Below are 26,742 nucleotides of genomic sequence, written 5' to 3' on the forward strand. Positions count from 1 at the left end.
ATGCCAGTGCACCTCCGGTCTTGTCCAGGCAGCGGAAACATGACTTGAGCAGACCAAAAGTACGCTCCACCACGCAACGTGATCTCCCATGGGCCTCATTGTAGCAGACTTCAGCCAGGGTCCTGGGATTCCGAAGTGGGCTCAGCAACCAGGGACAGTTGGGATATGTAGAGTCACCTAGGTATGACAAACACAAATAGACATTGCAATGTCGCAGAGGCAGTGGGCAGTAGACAACACACACACAGCATGCCGCATGACTAGGCATACTCACCCACAATCCATGCACGCTCTGGAAGCAGATTAGCCATCAGCTGGGTCACAATACTGTTCCGCAGGATATAGGAGTCATGGGCTGAGCCTGGGAATTTGGCACACACATGGGAGATGATCATATCTACCAAGCACACCACTTGCACGTTTATGGAGTGGTAATGTTTGTGATTCCTGTAAATGTGCTCACTTTCCTGTGGTGGCATGAGCCCAACATGGGTTCAATCAATGGCACCAACAAAATGGGGGATGTGTCCAAGGGGATATAAGTCTCCCTTCACAGCTGCCAATTCTGGACCCCTGGGGAAATGGATATATCTATCCTTGTATATCATCATGGCGGACAGAACATCATGCATCACCATGCTGAACATCGGTTGTGACATCCCACCAGCGCTGGCCACTGTCTGCTGGAACGATCCACCTTATAAGTTGGGGTGAAAGCTGTTGGATATGTCCTGCAAGGCTGCAGGTGGGGCTCCAACATGTCACAAAGGGTTTTTAGGGTGGCTCTATCCAGCCGGCATTTCCGGATGATCGCCACATCCTCCATGTCGTCCAGCAGTGTCAAGTGATGAGTCAGATTTGGCCTCCTCCTAGTTGAGATGAAAGAGGACACATGTCAATGCAATGCATCATGGGATGGGCACAGCATCTCACGTTCTGGAAGACACAACGACAACAATGACTGTCATAAAAATTGAGTTACAGAGCAGCTTACATGTAGGGACGCCTTCAGCTACACAAATGGCACACCTGTCAACTTACAAAAAAGAAGTACCTCAAACACCACCTCGGTCAATGTGAATGCACATAGGGATATGGCCACATTTACCATGGGCGAGCCTGGGAGTATTGCATCCAGCATATGTGTAACAAATCAACCACTTTGTCTCATACCTAGCTGCTGTACCTGACACACCTTCATGCGTAATTTGAAACTGGCACACATCCACAACACAATGCCCACAGTCAGAGCAGAAATGACAATTGTGTGCATGATCAGACATAAGAGGACATGCAAAAAAGATCATCATTCATTGAGATGAACATTGCTGTGATTGTCACTGCACCTCAACACATTGAGGGAGTACAGGCCAATCAACGAAATGACATACAAAAACATGGCATGTTCAGCCACCAGTGGAGTAAATGGAACATTGTCATTGTGTGCACAATGATGTGCCATTGACCATGTGGGCACTGTGCACTGTTGATGTTTGCAAGAGGGCCATTGCCATTGTATGGCACCTATATTGTGGTAGCGACTGCCTGGCCCCAGCGGTGTGTCACCAGTACCCCCATTCACACAAGTGCGGTAGTCATAGGCATGGAGACATGCCCAAATGGCGGTGGGCATGCTCTCCCACCCAAATCACCGTGCCTCGTGTCAATGCATGGTACCCATATCGTAGTAGCTACCGCCTGACCCCAGCGGTGTGACACCAACACCCCCCATTCTCACAAGTGTGGTGTTGATAGGCATGGAGACATGCCCAAATGGCGGTGGGCATGCGCCGCCACCCAAATCGAGGTGCCTCGTGTCAATGCATGGCACCCATATCACGGTAGCTACCGCCTGACCCCAGCGGTGTGTCACCAACACCCCCATTCACACAAGTGCAGTAGTCATAGGCATGGAGTCATGCCCAAATGGCGGTGGGCATGCTCCGCCACCCAAATCACGGTGCCTCATGTCAATGCATGGTATCCATATCGCAGTAGCTACCGCCTGACCCCAGCGGTGTGACATCAGCACCCCCCATTCTCACAAGTGTGGTGTTGATAGGCATGGAGACATGCCCAAATGGCGGTGGGCATGCTCCGCCACCCAAATCGAGGTGCCTCGTGTTAATGCATGGCACCCATATCACGGTAGCTACTGCCTGGCCCCAGCGGTGTGTCACCAACACCCCCATTCACACAAGTGCAGTAGTCATAGGCATGGAGTCATGCCCAAATGGCGGTGGGCATGCTCCGCTACCCAAATCACGGTGCCTTGTGTCAATGCATGGCACCCATATCGCGGTAGCGAGCCTGGCCCCAGCAGTGTGTCACCGCCATGGAGCATGCCCTAGAGCTAATGGGAACCTTGATTGCGGTGGCATGATGCAATTTTGAATATCGCAGTAGGCATGCCTCCCCACCGCGAAGGCGGTCATTGGATGCATTTGAAAGATGCACCATCGCGGTAGTGCTCACCGGGCCCCAGAAGTGTGTCACCGCCATAGAGCATGCCCTTACAGCCAATGGGAACCTTGATTGCAGTGGCATGATGCAATTTTGAATATGGTGGTAGGCGTGCTCCGCTACCGCGGAGGCGGTCATTGGATGCATTTGAAAGAGGCAGACCTGGACCACCAATTGCTGCAGCTTGGCACCTTTGAAACGACCCCAGGGGGCAAATATATGTGATGGAAGGAGCCTCACATTTCCACTGCTCCCAGAGCCTGCTGCCAGAGACCCCTCGCCTGTTGATGCCTCCAGTGACTGCTGCCTGAGACCCCTCACCTGCTGCTGCCTCCAGGGACTGCTGCCTGAGACCCCTCGCCTGCTGCTGCCTCCAGGGACTGCTGCCAGAGACCCCTCACCACCCAATTCCGCAGCTGTTGTCTCATGTCCACAGTGATAGCAAGGACAGAGAAGATCCGTGCCAGTCCCTTCACAAGCGAGGAGCTGGAGGTCCTGGTGGACGAGGTGCTCACACAGTACTCAAGGCTATTTGGTGCCCCAAATGTCATGGTAAGTCCTCAACAGTGGGGGGGGGGGGTAAAGCAGCGGGGGCACACATGTAGTTGGACTGATGCAGTATGTGCCTGAGAGTGTGGGGTTGTGTCATGCACTGCATAACATGCTGTCTACAGGGGGAAGGTGTGTGTACCCAATGCCACAAGTTTCCCTGCCTGCACATGTATGTATAAGCGACCTGTGTTGTGTTGTCAGCCATACAGTGACGCAGAAGGTTGTTCATGCAGGAGTCAGGACAGTGATTGCATGGCTGAATGGCTGTGTGTGCCCCTGTTGTCCATCTCAGTGTGCGCCCAGCTGGCCAGCACAGTCCCTGCCCACAAAGACAAGGACACATAACTTCACTTACAGAGTATTACATCAGTGTTTTCTCATTGCACTCCAGTTATTGAACATCTCAGGACTGTAGATTGCACACAACCGGCCTTGTGATGAGGACTTGTTAGATCACGTCCCTCAATGTGACATCCATTACACAGTTATCTATTCACAGGGCAGGGACATTGAGGGCTGCACAGTGAGTCCACCCCCAGACACAGGTTTATATGTGATGTATGTGTTGCTCAACCCAACAATGGACTGGAGATGTGGGCAGGCTACATAGGGGTTTCAGTGCTGGCATCCTGCATGTGTGTGAGATGTGCAGAGACTGTGTTCCCCCTCACACCTGCATGTATTTACATCAGCTTTTCCCATGCAGTTGTACCATGTGAGATGTGCTCTAGTCTCTGATAGACACATCGTTGGATATGTGATGAGTTTGTATCTTGCTGCTAGACTGATAGATGTCGGTACATAAAACTGTGTCACTGATCATTTCCCCCTCTTGTCTCCCATGTCTGCAGCTCAAGGTACACCAGCGTAAGGCTGTGTGGAGGGCCATTGCAGCCAAGGTGCGAGCTCTGTGGGTCTCAAACCAACAGTACACCCACTGCCACAAGAGGTTTGATGACATCAGCCGGCTGGCAAAGAACGTGGCGGAGATGACCTTGGGGCTGATTTCTCGCACTGGGTGTTTGGCACGGCGCAGCATGACACCACTAATGAGCCGCATTTTGGTGGTGACATAGCCTGAGCTGGATGCACGTTTGAAGGAGCATCAGCAGTAAGCCAGGGGTGAGCATTTGGGGAGGGTGACTTTGGCTGGGAGTGGCTGCAGGTGTACAGAGCCTGTGCCAACGCTGGCCTATGTAATGTTGCTAGTATGATGCAGTGGCATGTAAGTGGCTGCTGGGCTGGGTGCCGGTGTCACGCATTTGTCCTACCTGTACATACAAAGGTAATTTGAATGCTGTGCATTCCCATCGCATTCTGAGTTGTGCTCTTCAGGTTTCTTCTGCAATGGGGTAGTCTGGGGAATCCCATGGGAGGGAACGGCAGTGTGCCCGATCTGAGTGTGCCTTCATCAATGCGTCCATTGCATGCACCCAGATTGGGGAGACCTAGACATGAGACAACAATGTACACCAGTCTTTGGGCCCCAAATACAACATGGTGGGTGGCATGGGCTCATGGCCATTGTGGACTGTCATGTTGTAGTCTGTGTCTGTGTTGTCCCCACCTGTTCCATTCAGATCTGTCAGTGGCAACAAGTAGTGTGCCCCCATCATGTCCCTAGGTGTGCTCAGAGCTAGTTGTGTGTCTGGTTGAACAGAGCCACAAATAGGGTGTTGTCCTGTGTGGTCATCACATGTCACACTCATGCCTGAATTTCCAGTTTCCACGCACTGTTTGAGTCTACATAGTGAGTTGGCACAATGTGATTGCACAGGGTGGTGTGCAACATGTAGATTTGGTCATCTTTTGTTATGCAATGCTTGCATATGTTTGTTCTGTTGCTGCCACTGACCTGACCCTACATCTCTCTCTGTCATGCAGCATCTCCTGTGGTCATGGAGGGACAGGAGACGGACACCAGTGGGGGTGAAACCAGCACAGCAGCTGGACAGGAGCCCAGTGACACAGATGTCACCATCACCCCAGAGGGGGACAAGAGTCTGCTGGAAGAATCCCAACCTGAGACGCAAAGTACCACATCATCTGATGCCAGCAGGGATGAATCCATGTTAGCGGGCACAGGGAACGGGGACTCTGCATAATCTTCCACCACACAGCGGCCAGCGCCCTCCCTCCCAGCCACTTCCTCCGGTGTGGCCCGTGTCTGCCTCAGTAAGAGGGGAGGAGTGTCCTTCACCCCTGGCACCGCAGCCCCTGCCCCTGTCCCCCCTGCTGCCATCAGTGCTGAGTCTGTGGACCTTTTGCGCCAGTTGTGTGTGGGCCAGACAGCTCTCCTCAATGCCTTCATTGACCACGACAAAAAATTGGCACAGGTGGTTGCGTTTATGAATTGGGTGGGCTGCACCGGATTGTCCAGGCTTTGTCTTCCACAGTGACGTCTGCCCTTCAACAGGTGCATACTCTCAGTCCAGTTCCGGTTCCTTTGTCCACCCCCTGGCAGTGGCCACGTCTGACGATAGTGACAACGGTCCACATATATCAAAGTCACGATACGGCACACAAAGCACACAGAAGCAGCAACCCAAGCGGTCCCGGACACAGACACCATCCCCACAGAAGACCAAAGCCACCACAGAGCGCAGAGAGAAAAGCCCGTCAGGCGACACCAGGGGACAGAAAGCAAAGCAGCAGAACTCAGGCACACATTCCTCAGAGGCATCCTCATCCAAGGACTCTCCTGTCCCTAAAGCATCTCGCAAAGAGAAGCATACGGTTTCTGTGCCCACCAAGGAGGTGGTGCATGCCAAGGGTACACCCAGGAAGGGCTCCAAGGCAGATTCACCCAACACCTCGACTCCCATTCAAAGCCCAGTGAAGCAGGGGAAGGAGTGCACTGTAGGGGTGACACATATTAAACAGGGGAAGGGGGGCAGAGGCGAAGCCAGGTAAAGCATTCCGCTGGGTCCAGCACATCACCAGAGGCGGTGCCAGTGTCTGCACCTGATGCAGCTTCGGTGGAGAGTGTTCCTGCTGTGTCCACACCACTTCCCATTGATCCAGAGTCAGTCAAGCCATTTAGAAGTGGAAAGTCACCCCTCCACAATCTCCCAGCCACACCGTGTCTCCAGTCTACATGACTCTGCCTCCACGTGCCACTACACCACCTGGTCCAAGGAGCCCTCTGACTTGCCTAGCCACTGATAGCTCTACCTCAGCTGGTCAGCTCTCCACCCGGTCAAGTGCCCCGAAAGTCCCGAGACACAGCCAGCTCCCAGTACGACTGATAGCCAAGTCTGTTAGTCACCCTCACACACCTGTCTCACACACAGGTGGGCCTGTACTGGCTATTGTTACCCCCTGACTGTGTTGCTGACCATGGTACAGTCACACACAATCCCTGTGCAGCCTCTCCTAGACATACCCTGCACTTTGATTTTGCCACTGGCCTTGTTGCTCTTTGCTGTGTTCAAGTTTTCCCTGTGCAGCTTGTCATGGCCCTACTCTGCACTGAGCCCTGGCTCCCAGGCCTTGTTGTTCGCTGCTGTTTTGCCCTTGCCTGTACAGCTGCTCATGGACCTACCCTGCACTTAGCCCTGGCCACTGGCCTTGTTGTTCACTGCTGTTTTGCCCTTGCCTCTGCAGCTTCTCATGGACATACTCTGCACCCTGGACTGGACACTGGCCTTGTTGTTCACTGCTGTTTTGCCCTTGCCTGTGCAGCTTCTCATGGACATACTCTGCACTTAGCCCTGGCCACTGGCCTTGATGTTCACTGCTGTTTTGCCCTTGGCTGTGCAGCTTCTCATGGACCTACTCTGTACTTAGCCCTGGCCACTGGCCTTGTTGTTCACTGCTGTTTTGCCCAGGCCTGTGCAGCTTCTCATGGACATACTCTGCACCCTGGACTGGCCACTGGCCTTGTTGTTCACTGCTGTTATGCCCTTGCCTGTGCAGCTTCTCATGGACCTACTCTGCACTTAGCCCTGGCCACTGGCCTTGTTCACTGCTGTTTTCCTCTTGCCTGTGCAGCTTCTCATGGACACACTCTGCACTTAGCACTGGCCACTGGCCTTGTTGTTCACTGCTGTGTTGCCCTTGCCTGTGCAGCTTCTCATGGACATACTCTGCACCCTGGACTGGCTACTGGCCTTGTTGTTCACTGCTGTTTTGCCCTTGCCTGTGCAGCTTCTCATGGACATGCTTTACATTTTGTACTTTGCTATTGCCTTCTCATGGTGCCTATCTGTGCAATATGTGAATAAAGACAGTTTCCCCTGTTGTCTATTTTGTCAGTGTCCTTACTGAATAAAGTTATTTTTCTGTGTGTATATGGTCTGTGTGGCACTTCAACATAGTCAATGTTTTGGCTCACTTACTCAATTGTTTGCAGGGGTGACAGGGACTTCAGTGCTTCCTGACCCAGATACTTTTGGGGGCAATCATGTCAATTTGTAATGGAAAGCAGTTGTCATTTCACCAATGTGTTCATATTGACTATATTGTACACATGTCAGGTTGGGGGGCACTGTCAGCACAGAGTGGGATTCTATACACAGTATTGCAGGCAGGCTCTCCAGGGTCATCATGTATGTGTATTCTTCCTTTATGTGTGCCCAGTGGTGTATGTGTGTGGTCATCATGTGATGGACAGTCATCCTAGTCCCATGGCTTACTTTCCATGTGTTCTCTTGGATGGTCAGGAAGTGTGCAGTGTACAGGGGGTGAGCTTGTCGGGAGTGTTGATGTATGCATGCCCCTGCATTGTCAACTACACAAATGTGTCACCCAGGAGTTGTATGCCTGTTGTTTTGATTGCTCAGTCCTGTGGATGTGGTTGTATGCACATGTATGAGTTATATGTTGTGCACTGTGCAGTGTGTTGGTGTGTCCTTGCAGTTCTGTCTGACTCCTACTTGTTGTTTTTGTCACTTGTGAGTATGCAGAGTGTATGACTGCAAGTCAGTGTTGTGTTTTGTTGATCATCCATGTGTCTTGTTACTGTTTGTGGTGACTGTGCAGACCTGCTGCTCCACACTGACATTGTGGTTATGTTTTCTCATGCATCACTGTCACATGGTGCCTTCTTGCCTCCAGTGTGGCATGTTGTGTGTGGTGTCATACCATCCCCTATCTGTGCTTCAGATGCCTACCCATTGTGGCTCTGCACTCCCTCTATTTGTGTATGGTACACTCCTGCCATGTCCCCTACTGACATGCAGTACACTTCACTTTGATATCAGCTTTTCCCTTGGTTTACATGTGTGTTTGCCTCCCCATCACTTCATTTGTAACACTGCGCTTTGTGGTGCAGTTCTTTTACCAGGATCAATCTGTCACTCAGGCCATTTACGCAATGGGTTGTATGTGATGTTCTTGTGCTGTTTGGCAATCATGGTTTCTCATATGCAGTTCAACTGTGTGTGCTGCCCAGTCCTCTGGTCAAGTTGTTTCTACCTATGTGTCTCAGACTTGTGCATTTGTCGGTGTTGTGTTGGATGTATGTGTGTTGGCTGCGGCATTGCTCCTCTTCCTGGGTGTGCTGTTGTGTTTGTGCTGTGCTGATTGGTGTTGTGTGGGTTGATGTTCTGTCACTCATGTCTGTGTGTGGCTGGTATGCTTGGTATGCACACACTGCTTGTTGTGCATGTAGTGTTGTGTGTGTGTGTTGCCTTATCATTGCCTGGTGTGCATCCCCTGATGTCCTGCTGTGTTTGCTATGTGATTTGTTTGCCTGTGCATCTGTTGTTTGTTTGATGTGGCTGTGTTATTCTGAGATGGTGCACTTCTTGTGTGTGTTGTGGTATGTTGTCTGTGCATTGTTCCTGAGTGATGAGGTTGTGCACTCCTGTTGTGTCTGTGCTCCCATTGCCTTTCCACAGTTTAGTTGCACAGGGCTTGTCTGTTCTTGTTGTCGTTATGTGTGTGTTTCTGTTGGGTTATGTGTTTGTCTGTTGCTTTTGTTCAGACATTTGTTCTGGCATCCCTGTGTGTATGTGATGTTTGTGGCTATCCCCAGGGTGTGTGATTATTTGGGTGTGTAATTACTGGCAAGTATTGCCAGCCTTCAGTGTGTTTGACACTGGTGTTGTGTGCTGCTGGTGTGAGGGGGGTATGTGTGCAGATTCCTACTGGTGTTTGGCAGTCATGGAGTGTGTCAATGGGCCCTGTGTGTTGTACTGCTGGTGTACTCCTGTGAAGTAGTTGTATACATGAGTGGCTGTTTACAGTTTGATTTGGCCTTCCTTTCATCCTTTCATCCTTGTGCCTATACATTATTTGCCTTGCTGTCTATCTGTGTTGTTGCACTGTGATGTCTCTGGTTTGACTTTACTGACTGTAACAGCCATGTGTGATTTGATAGTCTGAGGGTGTTGTTCTCTGTTCCTTGTCGTGCATGTGATGTACACATGCTTGTTGTGTCTCCATGGCCTTCCATTTGTATGCAGCCCACTTTGGCTTTCCTATTTGCTGTGCTCCATTGCTGTTGGCATGTGGGGTGTGTATGTGTGTCAGTCTGTGGTATGTATGTGTGACTATGCAGGCTGTATGTCTATTTGGATGTTTGTTCCTTGTATGTGTCATTTGGTGCTGTACTCATTTTTGTTTCCATAAGTGTGGTGTTGTTGTGGTGTGTGTGTTTCTCTGGCCCTGTGCTACTGTGTTGTGTGTTCCTGTGTAGCCATTCCTGCAGTGCCTGTCTCCCGGGTTGTTTGTTGTGTGGTGCAGGGTGTGGATTCACCCGGCTTGTTGTTGTGCATGGTGGTGCACAGAAGGGACACATGGCATGTGCCTTCATGGGGTGTGCTAGTGTGTGGTGGGAGGAGGTGTGGCCCTGTGGTCTTTGTGACCTGCCCATGCCTGGCACTGCTCCTGCATTGTGCCCATGTATTCCCTTGTGTTCACCACTGCGGTGACGTGACCGGGACATTGCTGCATGATTGCGGAAGATGTGTGTACAGGATGCAGAGAGGTGACTTGGTGGCAGGTGGGTCATGTGTGGGTACCCTTGTGGATGTGTTCCTGTCCCCACCAGGGTGTCTGCTGTGGATTTGTACCCTGTGTCAGCCCATGTGTTGTGTGTTGTGTCATTGCGTACCTGCGGCAGCGTCCGAGGTGGTCCATGAGTTGCTGGTGATGTAACAGGTACAGCACCGGGAAAACGTGTAGAGCTGGCTCCATGGTGGTCATGACCGGGTGGTGTGGCCTGGGACTCTGGTTTCATGCTCCGCTGTGGAGATTTCGCAGTCTCTGGTTGTGCACTTTCTCCGCTTGTTTGGGGCTAGGGGTGGGCGGAATTTGCGGAAGCGACTTCCGAAAATTATCGCGAAAATGTTAAAAATCTCCGCAAACAAGCAGAAATATCGCGAAGATGCGGAAGTTTTTTTCCGGCATGTTCGCGAGATTTTCTGCATGGTTGCGGGTCGCCAACTTACCCATGTGTTTGCTTGCGGGCGCGGCCATCTTGTTTTCAGTTGTCTCGCGGTGCATGATCGCGAGAAAAAAGACGTGATCGCGCGACGCATGACGTCACTGCGGACGCGAACTGTCGCGAGACAGCGCAAATGGCTAAAACAATACAACATCTCATTGAGAACGCGACCGGATCGGGAAAACTTGTCGGCGAACGCGGGGATTCAGGTAAGGCGATCGCGCACGCGCGAGAATGTATTATTTTACAGCGCGAGCAAGAACCAAATTATCGCAAAGCTGCGGAATGCGGAAATTTTGACATTTCCGCGCTCTCCGCGGAACGCGGAAATGCCAAATTATCGCAAATTCCGCGAACGGAACGGAAATTTTGCCCAGGCCTATTTGGGGCATCCTAGTTTGTTGAGCGAGGCAGACGTCATTCCGCACGGTGGTGAGTCTCCATTGGCTCCCACCGTCGTGGTGGCGGGTGCACTTTCATCGCGGTGCGCGTCGCACTGTGGCAGACAGGAAATGGGCTATGTTTGGCCATACTAATATGGCGGACCTGAGGACCGCTGCTCGCGGGCGGAAAAATGCATTTTTCCGCACCGCCAGCACCGTGGTGGTGCCACCGCCCGACATCCTAATAGACCCCTAAGTTTGCTCAGTTTGCATTCTTACCTTTCTAGTGTCCTCCGTTTATGAAAAGTCTCCCTCACCCATCCCCAGTCTTTCTTTTATTACTGTGTCTGGGTTAGTAAATACTTTGGCTCTTCCTAATCTTTCAAAACCTCTCTTTATAAAGTTAAGCCATGGAATGTGGTGAGCATGGTCAAGAGCCATACCCTCTTTCAAAATCAGTTTACTTTAAGACGGACTTTCAGTCAACCAGGTCTTCAACCATACTATTAAGGGGCAAAGAGCCAACACATCGGAATGGTAGGGCACCTCCAATATTTCAAGTACCACCATTATAGATGCTCCCTAGGGCACACATAAAAGGTGTTTCAAAAAAGTATTCTATGCCACTTCTAGCTCATCCATAACAACATAATCTCATATTTGGCTTCCACAGGAAGCTTTGGTGACACATTTAGCCTGATATATCTGTAGGAGTACAGCAATAATTCTCCTACCTAATCGTGAATCGAAATTAAAAATAGCCGTATTAGCACGCACTATGTCTCCCTTTCTCTCTTTTAGTTTCACGCATTTCATCTTTTCATCTATCAGTACCCCAGGGTAGGAGAAAACATCTGTACGTGGAACTTTGACAGATCCAACCATGAACCGATAATGCTTTCTGGAGCGGTTTTCCACCTGCATCACATAGGATTTGGAATTGTTTATTGACAGAACAAATCCACCATAAAAGAGGAAAAAGAGTTAAGCAGTACTTGCAGCCCTCTTATGGTCTGAGACATAAGGACCACATCATCTGCGTATAATAAAACCGGTAGGCCACGTCGACCTACCTAAGGGTAATCTACCTTTGTCTCTAAATAAAACTTTTTCCAAATTGTTAATATACAAATTGAACAAAAAAGCGGCTAAAATACAACCTTGATGTACTCCTCTTTTCACTGCGATCTGGTGAAACACCCTGAGATATTGTGAATATCTAACCTCAGCCTTTGTGTCTCTGAGGAGGTTCTCCAAGAAATGAACAATATTCCCATCCACCCCAATGGCCAACATGATCTGCTAAAGCTTAACTGTGTGCATGCAATCAAACACGGATGACAGATCCATGAAGGCCAAATAAATGGTACTGGGGCAGGCTACCGTATATTTATTAAGAATAAAAAATAAATTAAGGCACTGAGCTATGGTGGACCGCCCAGGACGGAACCTGTACTGGACGCCAGTGAAACTATCATTTTCCTTTGCCCAGCTAGTTAGTCGATTCGATTCATAAACTTTATTCGATTCAAAAAGAAAGAATCATAAAAGTATACAGAACACCACTAGAAAATCATTCTACAATTTGTACATTAAAAGAATAAAAAGAAAAATGTGTACAATTTTACATCATTTGTCAGAAAGCAGTGGAAACCATAAAAGGTTTTTAGACCAAACTAGCTATACCGTTTCCTGATCTGGAGAGACAATCTTATAAAACTTAACATAGCACAACATACTCCAGGAGATGATAATGATAACAAGTAGTCATAGCCTTCTTTATAATTACATGGTTGCTGTTCTTTTAGAATAGGCTTAATAAACCTACTCCTTGGTTCCTTATATAAAGGACAAAAAAGAACAATATGGATAGTACTTTGACTAACTTTGTTAATACAAGTACAAGGGGGCAGCCTCTCACACCAACCCCCTTGTTTTGGAAAGGCAAAAAGAAAATGAAGTGTGTTTAGTCTAAACCTTGTCAGGTAAAAACGCCATTGCACATGAGTGGTAAATGTTAGATAAAATTGGTGCTGTAGTTTGCCCAAGCAGTTTATTGACTGGTCTAGACATAACATGCTTAAACTTTTACGATAACTTGTTTTAATTAGAGTTTTTATGTCTCCCTGTATTTTTTCGGGGTTGTCATAAAAGTGGCCCAGACCTATTCTGTGCAAAGTATCGCTGACGTATGAAAGCCATGGGATCTGCATTGCATGGTCAAGATTTTTGCAGTCTTGGAGGATATCTTTAGAGAGCTGAAGGTCTGCTGATAGCCATATTTTACCCCATAATAATAAGGGTGAAATGCGAATGATGTCAGTCACATATTGCATTCCCATCTCAGTGTGACAGAAACTGTTAGATGATCCTGATTGGATTGACAACAAACGCTTCATAAATTTGTTTTCCATGACCTGGATCATGGCTGGGCTTTCAGTACCCCAGACCCCTGCCCCATAAGTGGCCACAGATAAGCATTTTGCTCTATACAAGCTTTTTAATTGTGCGACCGGTTTTTGCCCTAGTTTACTACAAAAGCGAAAAAGACCCTCTATGGATCGACTAGTACTTTGTACTCGCACCTTCATCAAGGGGACCCAACTCAATTTACTGTTAAAAAGATTTTCCAAGTAATTAAAATTATCCACTTTTTCAATGGTGTTGTTGGTTACCATAAACGTACGGGTTTTTGTCCCTTTTGGACCACAGACCATTACGAAAGATTTTGCAAAGTTTACCTTCAGGTCCAGGTCCAACATGAAGTTATTAAATGCATCCAGACAAGTCTGCATGCTATTTGCTGTGAGGGTCATTAATACCGTATCATCGGCATAAGATAACATAGGTATCTTCTTGCCGTTTACCTTTGGGAAATCAGAGCAATGATCCAACAAGTACTTTTCCAAGCCATTTGTATAATCTAGGAACAAAAAAGGCGCTAAAATGCAACCTTGTCGCACACCCTCAGTTGAGGAGATAGATTTTGTTTTTTCCCCCCCTGGCCCAAACCTTATTGCCACGGTTGTAGCTGCATGTAATCTGCGGAGCAGGGTAACCAAGGGTTCCTCAAAACCCATATCCTCCATCATTCGCCATAATTTGTTTCTGCAAACAGTGTCAAAGGCACTGGATAAGTCCATGAAGGCCAGATGAACAGAAGAATTCCTGGCCTTCATGTACTTACTCATAATCAGTGCCAAATTTAGACACTGTTCGATTGTTCCCTTTCCTCTTCTGAATCCATATTGGGAATCTACAATTAGGCCCACAGAGTCTGCCCACGTCTCCAATCTAATAAGGATTATCCTTTCCAGTAATTTACATGATGCGTCAATTAATGATATTGGGCGATAACAACGAGGGTCGCTCTTATCACCCTTCTTGAAAATCGGCACCACCACTGCCTCCTTCCAGGATAGGGGAATACGACCAACAATAACCGCTTTAAATACATTTAGCAGCAATGGGGCCCATACAACAATGTTATGTTTAAAAAAGTCCAATGGCACTGCATCTGGGCCAGGGGCTTTTAGTGGGACACCTTTCCTCAAGGCCTCTTCAACTTCCTGCAATGTAAGCGAAGAACTAAGCAAAGAAGCTGTCAGCGAGAACTCCATATCCTTTGTTTCATCCTGCAGTCCTAAGAGCGCTAGTGAATTGGGATTAAAAATTGTCCCAAAATGGGCCTCCCATTTCTCACCTGTTATCTGCATCACCATATTATCCTTATCATTGCTAGAAAATAGGGGGCGATTTACCACTTCCCAAAAAAGCTTGCTGTCTTTTATTTCCGAGGCCTTCTCTAAATCATCCCAAGCGAGGTTTTTTAAGTCCAACTTCCGTTTTCTAATTGCCTCTTTGTAGGCACCTCTCGCCGTTTTTACCAGCTCCTTATTCCTTGGTTTTTGTTACAGCATCAAACCATTTAAAACCCTTGATCTTGTCATTACCAATTGGTTTTTTAAGATACTCTGCCACATTTCCACATAGGATTTCAAAGATAGTAATAACAATTTCAGGGTCAGTTGTTGGTAATAAACAGGACTCAATTTCGGAGCTATTGGCACTTAAAACCTCCGCCTCTAACCCAATTGCGCCTACTTTTCCCCACTTCAAGATAACACCTTGGTTCCTATTATATTTTATCGGTTGGTCCCAGATTGGGTGCCTTGCGCTAACTGGGGGGCATAATGTTAGAATCAGAGGGTTGTGATCGCTTGCCGGATTTGCAAGCGTCTCAAGTTTATCAATGTATTGAGAATAACCACTGGACACAATGGCAAAGTCAATAACACTCATCGAGCCTCTAGTTCCCTGGAAAGTTGGTATTGGGAGGGAATTTGGGGCAACCCATGGTTCCATTATGCATAAATCGTTAATTACAATAATGTTATTTAATGCATCACCATGGGGTGTGTGCTTAAAGTGTTGCACAGGGTGTTCATTTAGATCTTCCAAGCCACATACATTTGACCCACCAAATTTACACAATGAACAATTGAAATCACCAACCCAAATGATAAAAAGTTGGGGTAAATCGCTACGCACCTTGGATATAGCTTCCTGCAAGCTCACACTTACAGATATTTCATTTTTATCAAAGACATTGTGATACCAATTAATCAACAATAAGGGCACAGGAAACAGAGATTGTAGCAAGAGTAATTGGTACCAGGGAGTGTCCACTATTTTAGATGTTGTTAAATTATTCCATTTTAGGGAAAGTGCAGTCAGTATCCCACCCTTTGCCCTGCCTGCCTGTGAAGGCACAGCTAGTACACTAAAGGACTGAAAACCGTCAATATCCTGATCAGTTCTACTCCATGTCTCCTGGAGACACAAGATATCATGGCTACCCGCATAATCCAGCCATGCTTCATCTTGTAGTGTCCCAGAAAGGCCTGTAATATTCCACGAAATCAGGCGGAACCTTGTTTCCCCTGACGGATTACCTGGATGTTCGATACGGGTGGCCCCATACAACCTAGGGGCAGGCAAGGTCAGCTCATAGTCTACAATATCACAAACCTCTGATCCCAAGAGATTATCCCGTTGTACATTACAAGTTAATACCACCTCATTAGTATTATTCCTCGATCCATCATAACTATGCTCCACTAAGGAACTAGCCTTTTCGCTGAATAATTCAATAGGCTTTTTACTGGTTGGTAGTCAGTCTATCCCCTCCATCCCCATGAGTGGGTCAAAACGATTACTTAGGGCAATATTATTTGGCATCCACCCAAGGTATTCCTCACCCCGAAATCTCATTCCGTGATGATTTCGCGGTGGTTGTAAAGGAATATTACTTGGTGTCCACCCAAAATATTTCTCACCCTGGGGTCTCATCCTAGGATAATTTTGGGATTGTTGAAAAGCAACATACTTTAGATTGGGGTAAAAGTATTCTAAGCCTATACATTGTATATCCCCCAATCTACCAAACCTTGGTTTACAACAAATAAAATCTTTAACCCAATTGTCCCTAAAGTTTATGAGGATACAATCCCCCTCCAAATCTTTCTCACTTGGCCCCACCCAAGGAACCCTTCGGACACTTAATATTTCTGTTCTAGAGGCAGGGGGAAGTGCCCTATTTTTATTGAGCCAAAAGGTTACTTTATTTCTAAGATCCATGTTTGACTCCAATTGATTTGGCCTGACTCCTGGGAAACCTGTCAAAATTGCGATAAAAGGAGCGCAGTCAGGGGGTAGATCTACACAAACCGGCTTCTTTAGTGGAGCTTTTTCTCTATGATTTATAAGTCCCTGTTGTGGTATTACCCTAGGCCCAGAAGTGACTGCCTGCTTGGGTGCGGATAACTTTGATGTGGATGCAGCGGCCACTACGGGCTTTTGCTGACAACCCATAGCAACCACCAAAGTAGAATTATTTGAGGTAGTTTGTAAGGGTACTTTAGCAAGAGTAGCAGTTCCGGCCATTTGCGACACTGCAACTTGATTTTTTGGTCCCACTTTCTTTATAGCATTGGGGTTACCCCCCATGGTTTCAATAGGTTTACTGTTCTTAGCCAATTTCTCAAGATAACGAGTATTGACCGATATAAGATGTTCTAATTGGTCCAGTTTCAAATTTACTATTTGCGTTCTTTCTACAAGAGGCGTCAGAAGCCATTTAACCAGCTTTTCAATATTAAGCAATAATTCATCATTATTTGGGCAGGAATGATTTGTATGTACATAATCCCCAGATGAAATCCCCCTTTGTTTTGCTGATTTCGATGTTACTCTTAGAGTATTTATTTTTACTGTTTTGGCTCTACTACCCTTATTGTGACCCCCTCCTTTTTTCCGTTTACTAGTTTTTATAATTTCAATTCCTACTGGCTCGGGTTCTAAGACCTGGGGTTGTGATAATGTGGGCACTATAAGGCTCAAATTACAGTTTTGGATGCTATCCCCACTAGCAGTGCTTGATGATATACAGTCTTCGTTTGGGCAGTCCACCAGGTCAATCGAAGAAATTAAATAAGAATTAGAATTTATTACAGGAATTGGGCTATCTACCAGATCATTTACTAAACTTTTTTCAGGGGTAATTATAGAACCAATACGTCCTAGTGAAGAGCGTTTCCCTGTTACCAGATCTATTGAGAGGCGCTTTTCTGTAAGAGCGATTTCTTTTTCCAATATCCCTGTTGCCCGAAATATAAATTCATCCAAAGTTCCAGTTGCTTTATCACTACTCGTTTTCAATGTAACCTGCCTACCCTTTCCGGAAAGTAAGGCCATCATGGGGAAATTCTTTTGAGAGGAGTAATACAGGACAAGATCCCAACTGAAGAAAACAACCTATAAATCAGACCATTAAAAGATAATAATAACACTTAAAAATATTAAAACAAATACTTCAGGTCTGTGGTGAAAGAGGATAAGCCCGGCCCGTCCTTATTCGTCCTTGGACGGCCTTAGACGGCCCGCCCTTTGCCCGGGCTTAGCCCCGGGCGCTCCCGCGCGCTCCCGCGTGCCGGGCCCGCGTCCTTCTAAAATAGCAAAAGGAGGGAGTGATGGGCGGGGGGGCGTGGCCAGCAGGGAGAGCAGCCCAGGTGAATCAGATTGGGCTCGCAGGGACTCCTGGGCGATGGAGTCCCTGCTAACGTGCTCGCAGCCCTGCCAGCAACAACACGCCCCAATTCCTAGCACAAGAGACCGCCCCTCTCCCGACAGCAGCTCCCGCTGATGTCACACGCGCTGCGGGACCCGCGGAGTGGGTCCGGCGAGTTGCTGTGACTTTTCCAAAGGGCAGAGGGTGAAGAAAGAAACAGCAGCAGTCCGGTGGCAGGTCCAATCAAGGGCAGGTAAGCGTACAACGAACAAAGTCCTGGAACCTGTTTTTACTCCATGGGCGGGGGGGCGGGGCCAGCAGGGAGAGCAGCCCAGGTGAATCAGATTGGGCTCGCAGGGACTCCTGGGCGATGGAGTCCCTGCTAACGTGCTTGCAGCCCTGCCAGCAACAACACGCCCCAAGTCCTAGCACAAGAGACCGGCCCTCTCCCGACAGCAGCTCCCGCTGATGTCCCACGCGCTGCGGGACCCGCGGAGCGGGTCCAGCGAGTTGCTGTGACTTTACCAAAGGGCAGAGGGTGAAGAAAGAAACAGCAGCAGTCCGGTGGCAGGTCCAATCAAGGGCAGGTAAGCGTCCACTAGTTAGTCTATCTAGGAGAACTTGACCACAGAGTCCAACAAAGATATTGGTCTGTAGCAATGAGTACTATCTTGATTACTGTTTTTGAGTACTGGCACTATGGTGGAAATGGCCCAGGAATCAGGGGGGCCAGTTTTTACTGCTGCATTAATGGCTGCTGTGAGGACATGTGCCCAAATGTTTGTGTCAGATTTATAAAGATCTGCTGCAATGCCATCTGGGCCCGGGGCTTTATTGTTTGACAATCCGACAATACCTTTCTTACCTCCTTCTACTTTGAATACCAGTACTGAGTTCCCAACCTCACATCCATGGAATCTGTTTCAATCAGGAGAACACTGGAACATGGCTTCAAAGTGGAGGACCCAATCCTCCTCTGTGATATGGGTGCCCACTGCGTTTCCTACATCTTCATTCAAAAACGGGATATTTATTATACTCCAAAACCTTCTGCACAGTACTAACCTCAATTAGCTCCCTCCATATTTCCACCTTTGACGTTGCCCTGCATCTGCTTAATTCTGTTTTATACTCCCTTTCGACAAGTTCTAACTAAAGTGGTATCTCTTGGACTCTTGCTTAGTGATTCCTTTATATCAAATCATCTAGGAGCCTGAGTAACAGGTTGCCGTGCAGGAGCACTAAGAAGGTCTCTTATATTAGCAGAGATAATATTAAATGTTTTAATAAACATGTCCGAAGCCATTAGTGGTGCTATACACAGAATTAACTCATTAACCCACAAGGTGGTTTGTGATTCATAGAGTGACTCTTTGGTTATCTGGGCCCATTTTAGCCTTCTTCCTCCATCCGTCGTTTTCAATACCCCACTCTGTGAGCTAGTAAAGGCCCACTAATGGTGACACACAAAGGGTTATGGTTACTGTGTATGCTGGCCTTGATGGTAAATGCAGAGATTTGCTTGAGGAGAGGCATTGACACCAAAATGAAATCAATAAGAAAACCACCCCCCCTCTCATCGAAAGCTGGAGTGAGGGCCTTACTGGAGTACCAATTGTGCCCATAGCCGAAGATAAATTGAATTCATGTACACAATCATTAACTAGATCGCTTTGTGCAGTATGTTCAAAGTGAATTCCCCTCTCATGTGGGCAAACCAAATGTATCAGACTAGTAATCCTCAGGTCCCCACAAGAATGAATGTTAAATTCTGCAGCAATCACAACATTATTTGACACTACATTAAGCTGATTCCTTAAAAAGAAGCTCAGCAGGGAGATGTTACACACACCCATTGCATTATAAAAATTCAAGAGCCCCAATTTAAACGACCCCTTACAAAGCAACAGCGACTGTAAGCACGGGCTCTTGGCGGACAACATTGATATCTTACATTCTATTGCTAGAGAAACATAATTTGTGAGGCCACCCCTGGATCTTCCTAAGGTGGAAGGAGTAGCCGGGACAAAAAAGGACTTCTAACCCTCCAGAGGGAAACTATTCCCAATCACCCATGATTCTTGCAAACAGGTGACGTTGAACTTTTTATAAATAGGATCCATGAGGGTCAAGGAACTTGTTAGCTAAACCAGCAACATTCCAGGAGATAACATTACAGGTTATTCTATGCAGGGTCCCATCGCTGTATGTTTAATAGCCCTGTTTCCGCATGAACAGCCCCGCTAAGTCAATTGCATGTGTCAAAGGCACCCCAGGGTGAAAAGCGATTTGATAGCTCCATAAAAGGTGCTGCAAATTTCTGCCCAACTTGTGATGTCCATTAAGTATAGTACAAGTTCAGGTTTCTAAGCGTGGAAGGCAGGAGAGAGGGCATCTGCCTTCCAAAGGGACTGCATCCCATGCCTTGCTATGGCACCTCTCTGTGGGCAAAGAGTAGGCATGGCAAGAAGATGTCCTACTTATGCCTCATGAGCTCAAATAGGCACATACTCATGCACTTCAAAGTCTTGTTGAATCCTTCAACCAGACAGTTTGTTTGGGAATGATTGGGTGTGACGCAAAAAGGTTAAGGATCCCCCATCAGAGCTCTAGTCACCACAGGTGCAGTCTTTGTCCACAGATAATTGTTTCTGGGTTGAGTGTGATTTGGTCAACCAAAACCAGGATAAACCTGTTGCCTAAGTCTTTCTTAGGATCCAAGGGTCAAATTATATCAATATCCAAAGTTTCAGAGGTGGGGGCCAATGAAGGGAAGTAGGGTTAGGGGAGATTTCAGCTTTTTCTGATTTTCAACTGGCCTGGCCGCATTTTTCTGAGGCTGTCTTCATTATGAGCATATAAAAAGGATGATTCAAACCTGGTGCAGGACTTGTATTGAGCTAAATGTTTGGCTAGGGCTATGTCTTGATCCCGACCAAGTAGGAATGTCTATAACCCAGGAGGACCACCAGCACAAGGGCTGCCCCAGTAGCAGGAACTTTAGGCCTGCTTAAAGGAGATCATTCTCCCAGTAGATTAGGTGATCACCAGAGGCTTCACCTGCTGCATGGGTTGAGGCCTGTCACCTAAAGCCCTCAAGTGTGGAACACTCTCCCTGCACTTTGCAGCATTCATCTCTGGTGGGCCCATCCTCACCTTGCCAGCCAGCAAGTCCAGGTAGGTCACCCTGGGCAGCAATATCCTCCTCAGTTGTTGCAGGGTCCTCCTCTTTAGGGATCCCATCAATCTCCAATGTAGGAATTTCAGGGGCTTGTTTCCCACAACCCCCTTCCCCTCTCTCTGGCAGTTGTCTGTGCAATAACTCCAGACTCCACACATGCTTGACTCCTTTTCAGGGGCAGCCATGGAAAATGTGATCATACAGACCAACTCAGGCAATCCCATCATCTCCAAGTGAGACCTGAGTTCCACATCCTTTCAGTCAGTGTGCTTCAGTTCATTGGTCAACAGACAATCCACAGCAATTGCAGGGCTCACAGCAACTTTCAAGGAACCTTAGCCCTCCCCATCCAAAGGGAACCAGAGCCACCGGTAGATGGCTCTCTTGTTTGATGGTGCGTATAACTTGGTGGAATGTGTTCAGTAGGACCAGCTCTCCAGATACCAGCTGAAACTCGACAATAGTCGTGCTGGCTCCTTTTGTCTTGCAGAGCCCCCACCTGTTGACCATTAATATTGTCCCACTGGCTATACTTGCAGGTAGTTTGGCACCATTTCTCTATCCCCCAGGGAAACTAAGGTCATCTGTGTCTGTCCCTCCAAGCTAACTGGGACCAACTCGTTCCCAAGCACTCCACTCTCCAACCCAGGTGTCTGCCCACCAGTTGGGGGCGAGCCCTTGTGGCAATTTGTAATCACCCTTATTGTGCCCATATTTGTAGCACTCTGTGCATTGAGTTACAAACCTTCCTGCCTTATGGTCAAAGGACCCTTTATTTTTAGAACCAGACTGGGACTGGTTACCACTATTATTCCCTTGGGAATTATTTTTGGGGCCTTAGAGTACTCCGAATTTTTAAGTTTTTCACTGCTCTCTTTCTTCTGTTGGGAACCCTTTCCACACTTGTGGGAGTCACCCTCCAGGTAACTTTGTGGACACTCTGGTGCTAGCCCAGAAGTCTGCCTTCCCAGTAACATTTGCTGGGGTGAGTCATCTTACTTTTCATTAGGTGATATCACAACCCATTAAAATCACTCACTTTGCTGCCCCTCAAACAGCCATTCAGTGCCTTACTGGAGTAATCAACTAAATCTACCCAGGACTGGATGGAGAGCTTCTGGCTGACCCTGCACCTTTGGTGATACTTCTCAGGTGTCAGGCCAAACATGGCAATCATAATTGCCATCATGGGGATATACTTGGTTTGGTCCCAAACCTCTGCTGTTAGGAATGTGTCCCTCCCTAATGTAGGCATGTATTTCCACAGACCCGCCCCATCCTTTGCTCCTCTGGAACCCTATGTACCTTCAGTGCAACTTCATAAGTGGAAAACCTCTTATCATTGTCAATTCCTACAACATGGGTACTCGCAAACATTTTCTCAAGGGCCAAAACGTTTGCTCTGTGATGTGACCTAGGGCCGCATCGATGCCAGCATGGTGGCGATCCGGGAGAGGAGTGATAAGGTTGACATATGGGAAGCAAAACATATACATCTAGTGGCTGAATTGCAAAATGAAAACTTGACATTATTCCCAGTGTCCCCAGATTACGTACATATGTGTGATCCTAGGCAAATCTTTTATTTCACTCCCCCCTTTTTCTTTTATTATCACATATAAGAGCTCCTTAAAATACATGTGAATGCTCATAGGTATGATTAGTATGCTGGGACATTAGTATGAATGTCAAGTATGTTAGTGTCTGAGTTTCAGTGTATGTTAGAGTCAGAGGATTGGTTACACAGCTGAGTTGCGTTCTTTTCTGTAAGGGTGATACTCTGTTTTTATAGACATTTTTTTTTAAAATTTTTCTTGAGACAATGGCTTTGTCACAGTACATAGAAGGAATTGTTGAAATCTATTTGTAGACTTATTTGTAAACTGTTTTAATAAGTATGCTGTTTTTAAATTTACTAATATAGAATATGAGACATTTTGGAAAAAACTTGAAAAAACATAATAAACTTGGTCTTCTGAAACATTTTATATATGTAAATATCTAATTATAAATGGAACAGAACTAACAGCACTATACAGTTCACGTGGGTGCTCTTCTTTTCCATTTAAGTCCCTCTGCAGGGATGGCAAGAGGGGCCAATACCAGTTTCATAAGCCCCTTCCCACCTTCCTGGGACATGCAAATACCTGTGGCCACCTAGGCATAGTAAGGGCGCCGCTTTCAATTGGAAATCTTGAGCGCAATTGGACCCTGAGGCCTGACCAGAATCTACTGGGGCCCACTTGCTCCTGCAGCCTGGAGTCCCCCAGGTCTGCTTGATGTACATTTGAGGCAATTTCCACGGGTTGCTACATAATTCTGACGAATTTCACCAGTCATCTGAACCTGGTTGCATGTTGGCCAGCTTACCCTGTGTGCCACTGGCCATAACCTGTCTTTAGTTGGGCCTGTAGACCGATGCCTGTCTTTGCACAGTGTTGGGGTCTTCCAAGGGACTTATTAATAAATGCTGCTCTCCACTTGCATTCTCTCTGCTATGCCCTTGTTTGAGGCAGTCTACTGGCACTGGGTGGAGACCTTCCACTCTCTCTCTACACTTATTGTGTTGCGTACCTTAGGGGCCTTACTCTCAACTTGCAAAACTTAATTGATTGGCTTGGTCCTGTGGCCCTTCGCTGGGAGTCAGCACATCAGCCTTCCTCCAGATATGGCCACTGTGAGGGGGAAGAGGGACAAAACCCTCATGGGCATGCTCCTTAAGATGCCTGAGGCCCTGCCCAGAGACACCACTGCAACTTTGAATGTGGATGAGACACCGGACTCTGGGAATTCATAGTCACTGATCGCCCTCCCCTTGAGGTGCTTTTTCCATCGGTGCGAGAGAATCTCCAATCCTTTAAGAAGGAACTTGCAGGTAAACTCAAGGAGGTTTGACGTGACATAGATGGTCTGAGGAACAGAGTATCGACCCTCGAGGATCTAGAATTGGGAAGGGGCAAAGAAACCAAGCAACTCCAATAAAATATCCTTCACCTTAAAGATTAATATCTACAGGCCAATGCCAAGGACCTCGAAAACAGGCCATGCCACAACAACATCTGGATCTAAGGCAGTTCCTCTGGGCAGAGGGCTCAGATATCACCTCCTTCATGACAGAAGTCCTCCACTCGATCTTGGATGCACCCCCAGACATGGACATCAGGCTGGATCATACCTACAGATTTGGCCCCAAGAGATCACCCACAGCCCCTCTTGACATGTGTCCATGATTTTCCCTTAAAGGGACATATACTTCAGAAGCCAAGAGAAAAACATCCCATTCAGTTTCACGGTCATAACCTAGTTCTCTATCAGGAACTTGGAGCATTAACCCTCCAGCAATGCAAAGCCTTTCGACCCATCACCATTTATCTTAGAGTGCTGGAGTGCAGTCCTCTTGAGGGTATCCCTTTCATCTGGTCTTCTGCCTTGAAGGGAAAATTCATCAGCTCCGGGCACTGGAGGAGGCGTGTCGACTACTGGATGTTAAGGATCTCTCTCCAGAACGTTCCCAGGAAGAGCGCCACAACTGTGATAAACTAAGAATATCAGCCAGAGGAGCACAAGATCTTCCCTTGCTGAACATCTCCCAGATCCAGAGACTATTGCTAAAGAGAGATGCACTATTCTGGTCTCACTGGCTGGAGACCCAAGGGGCCCAGAGGAGGCATAAAGCAGCTCAAATCCTCTCCTTTTTCTGATGCTGCACTTTCTTTTCTTCTTCTCCTTTTCTCCTCTGGAGACTCTGGTGTGAAAAGGGGGACATGGTCACTGACACCCTTTTTTGATAAGTACACCTTGGGACTGTATACCTTGGACTTTAACAAAGTTTACAATGTTTTACTTTATTGTGTGCTCTGGCACACAGGGCTACTCACTGTTTTTTCTTATTGGACCCGGGTGTAGATCTCATAAGCCCTTACCACTGTCACTCAGGACTCTCTAATACATCCCTGATTGTTTTATTCTATGGGGTGGTGGCACGATGTAGGGGGGTTCAAATAGCTGTTCATTATCTGATGTTCCAATGACTCACCAATTAGTGGTTCTCACCCTCAATGTTAAAGGCCTCAACCACTCACTGAAGAGAAGCTCTATTCTCTCTTATCTAGAACAATCTGGTGCACATGTCTGCTTATTACAGGAGATACATCTTCTCACTAAGGATGAGCACAGGATCCGCTCTAAAGCCTTTCCCTACCAGTTCGTCTCATCCCTCCCTTCTAAAGCAGTGGGAATAGAAATTTTAGTTTCCAGTACCTTAGGGGGTAAAATAGGTTCTAAGCGGGTTGAAATAAAGGGCAGGTTTCTAGCATCCTCGTGGTCAGTGGGATCTCGCAATATCTCTATGGGCACTATATATTCTCCCAATGAGGAGCAGGAACCCTTTCTCTGCAGAGCAGTGGCAGAGGTGTTGGGCTCTCAGGAACTAGTCCTTATGGGAGGAGATTTGAACTTAGCACCTAATAATGAGATGGATAGATAGGCGCAGCGCCGTGGCCAAGCTGAAGCCCTCTCCAGAGAGGGATTGTGGTGGTTAATGGACAAGGGCCTAGTTGACATCTGGAGATCCACACACCCAATTTCTCGAGATTACATGGTTTACTCACGTGCACACATGACCTATGCTAGACTAAACTATTTTCTTGGTTCACCTGGGATCGCCACTATAGTCTGGACCGTGGGGATTAAACCATGCTCTTTATCTGAATACGCAGCCATGACTGTTGCCCTCAGAGTCCCATCCCCTAGCCCATCCTCTATAATGTATGTCCAGCTAAGCAGCAGTGCAGCTCAGTCCTTTTAGCAGCACAGCATTTCTTCAACCTAACAAAGTCATCATAGGTCCAGAAGTCCACTCATTAGGTCCCTGCTGTTCCTGGCCTGGCTCAAGACTCACTACTGGGAGTTATGCAGCTCTTTGTGTGGGCTCAGGCACGTCCCTTTTTGGAGGCAAAAGTCTGCTCCACCCTCCCTTCCAGCCACGGAAAACCCATCAACCTGGTGATGGGCCATCATGAAGTTTATGGCCCATCAAGCCCACCTAAGCTCCCTTTGTGTGTTGCTATCTAAGGGGGAATGCACAAAGCCCTGCTGTCACCCACCCAGGATGTGTACTGGAGACAGGCAGAAGGCACATAGTGGTTTAAGTAAGACAAATGTTCACTTTTTAAAAGTGGCATTTTTAGTCTGGCATTTTAAAATCAAACTTCTCCCTAAGTTGTTATTTTAAATTTTGAGTCCAGAAACACTAAACTCGAAATATCTACATTGTCTCAATTGGACATTACAATTATAAAATATAAGATAATCCTGAAATTACCTATGGGACAGATAGGCTTTGCAGTAGTGAGAAACAAATTGGAGAGCGTTTGTCTGCCAGGACATATTAGGTTTAAAAGTACATTTCCTGTCTTTTAAGTACATTGCATCCTGCCCTCTGGGTGGTGTAGGGCCTACCTTAGGAGTGACTTATGTGTATGAAAAAAAGAAGGCTTAGGCCAAGAGGTTTATCTTCCCATGTCAAAATGGCTGAGTAACCTGGACACACAGGCTCTGCAATGGCAGGCCTGAGTCATGGGTAGAGGGCTACTTAAGTGGGTGGCACAAAGAGTGGGGCAGGCCGACAGTTAGCATTTAATTTAAAGGCCCTGACACATGTAGTGCACTTTACTAGGGACGTTTATGCAAATTCCATTTG

Source organism: Triturus cristatus, chromosome 7 (assembly GCF_964204655.1).
Source record: "Triturus cristatus chromosome 7, aTriCri1.1, whole genome shotgun sequence".
Classification (NCBI taxonomy): Eukaryota; Metazoa; Chordata; class Amphibia; order Caudata; family Salamandridae; genus Triturus; species Triturus cristatus.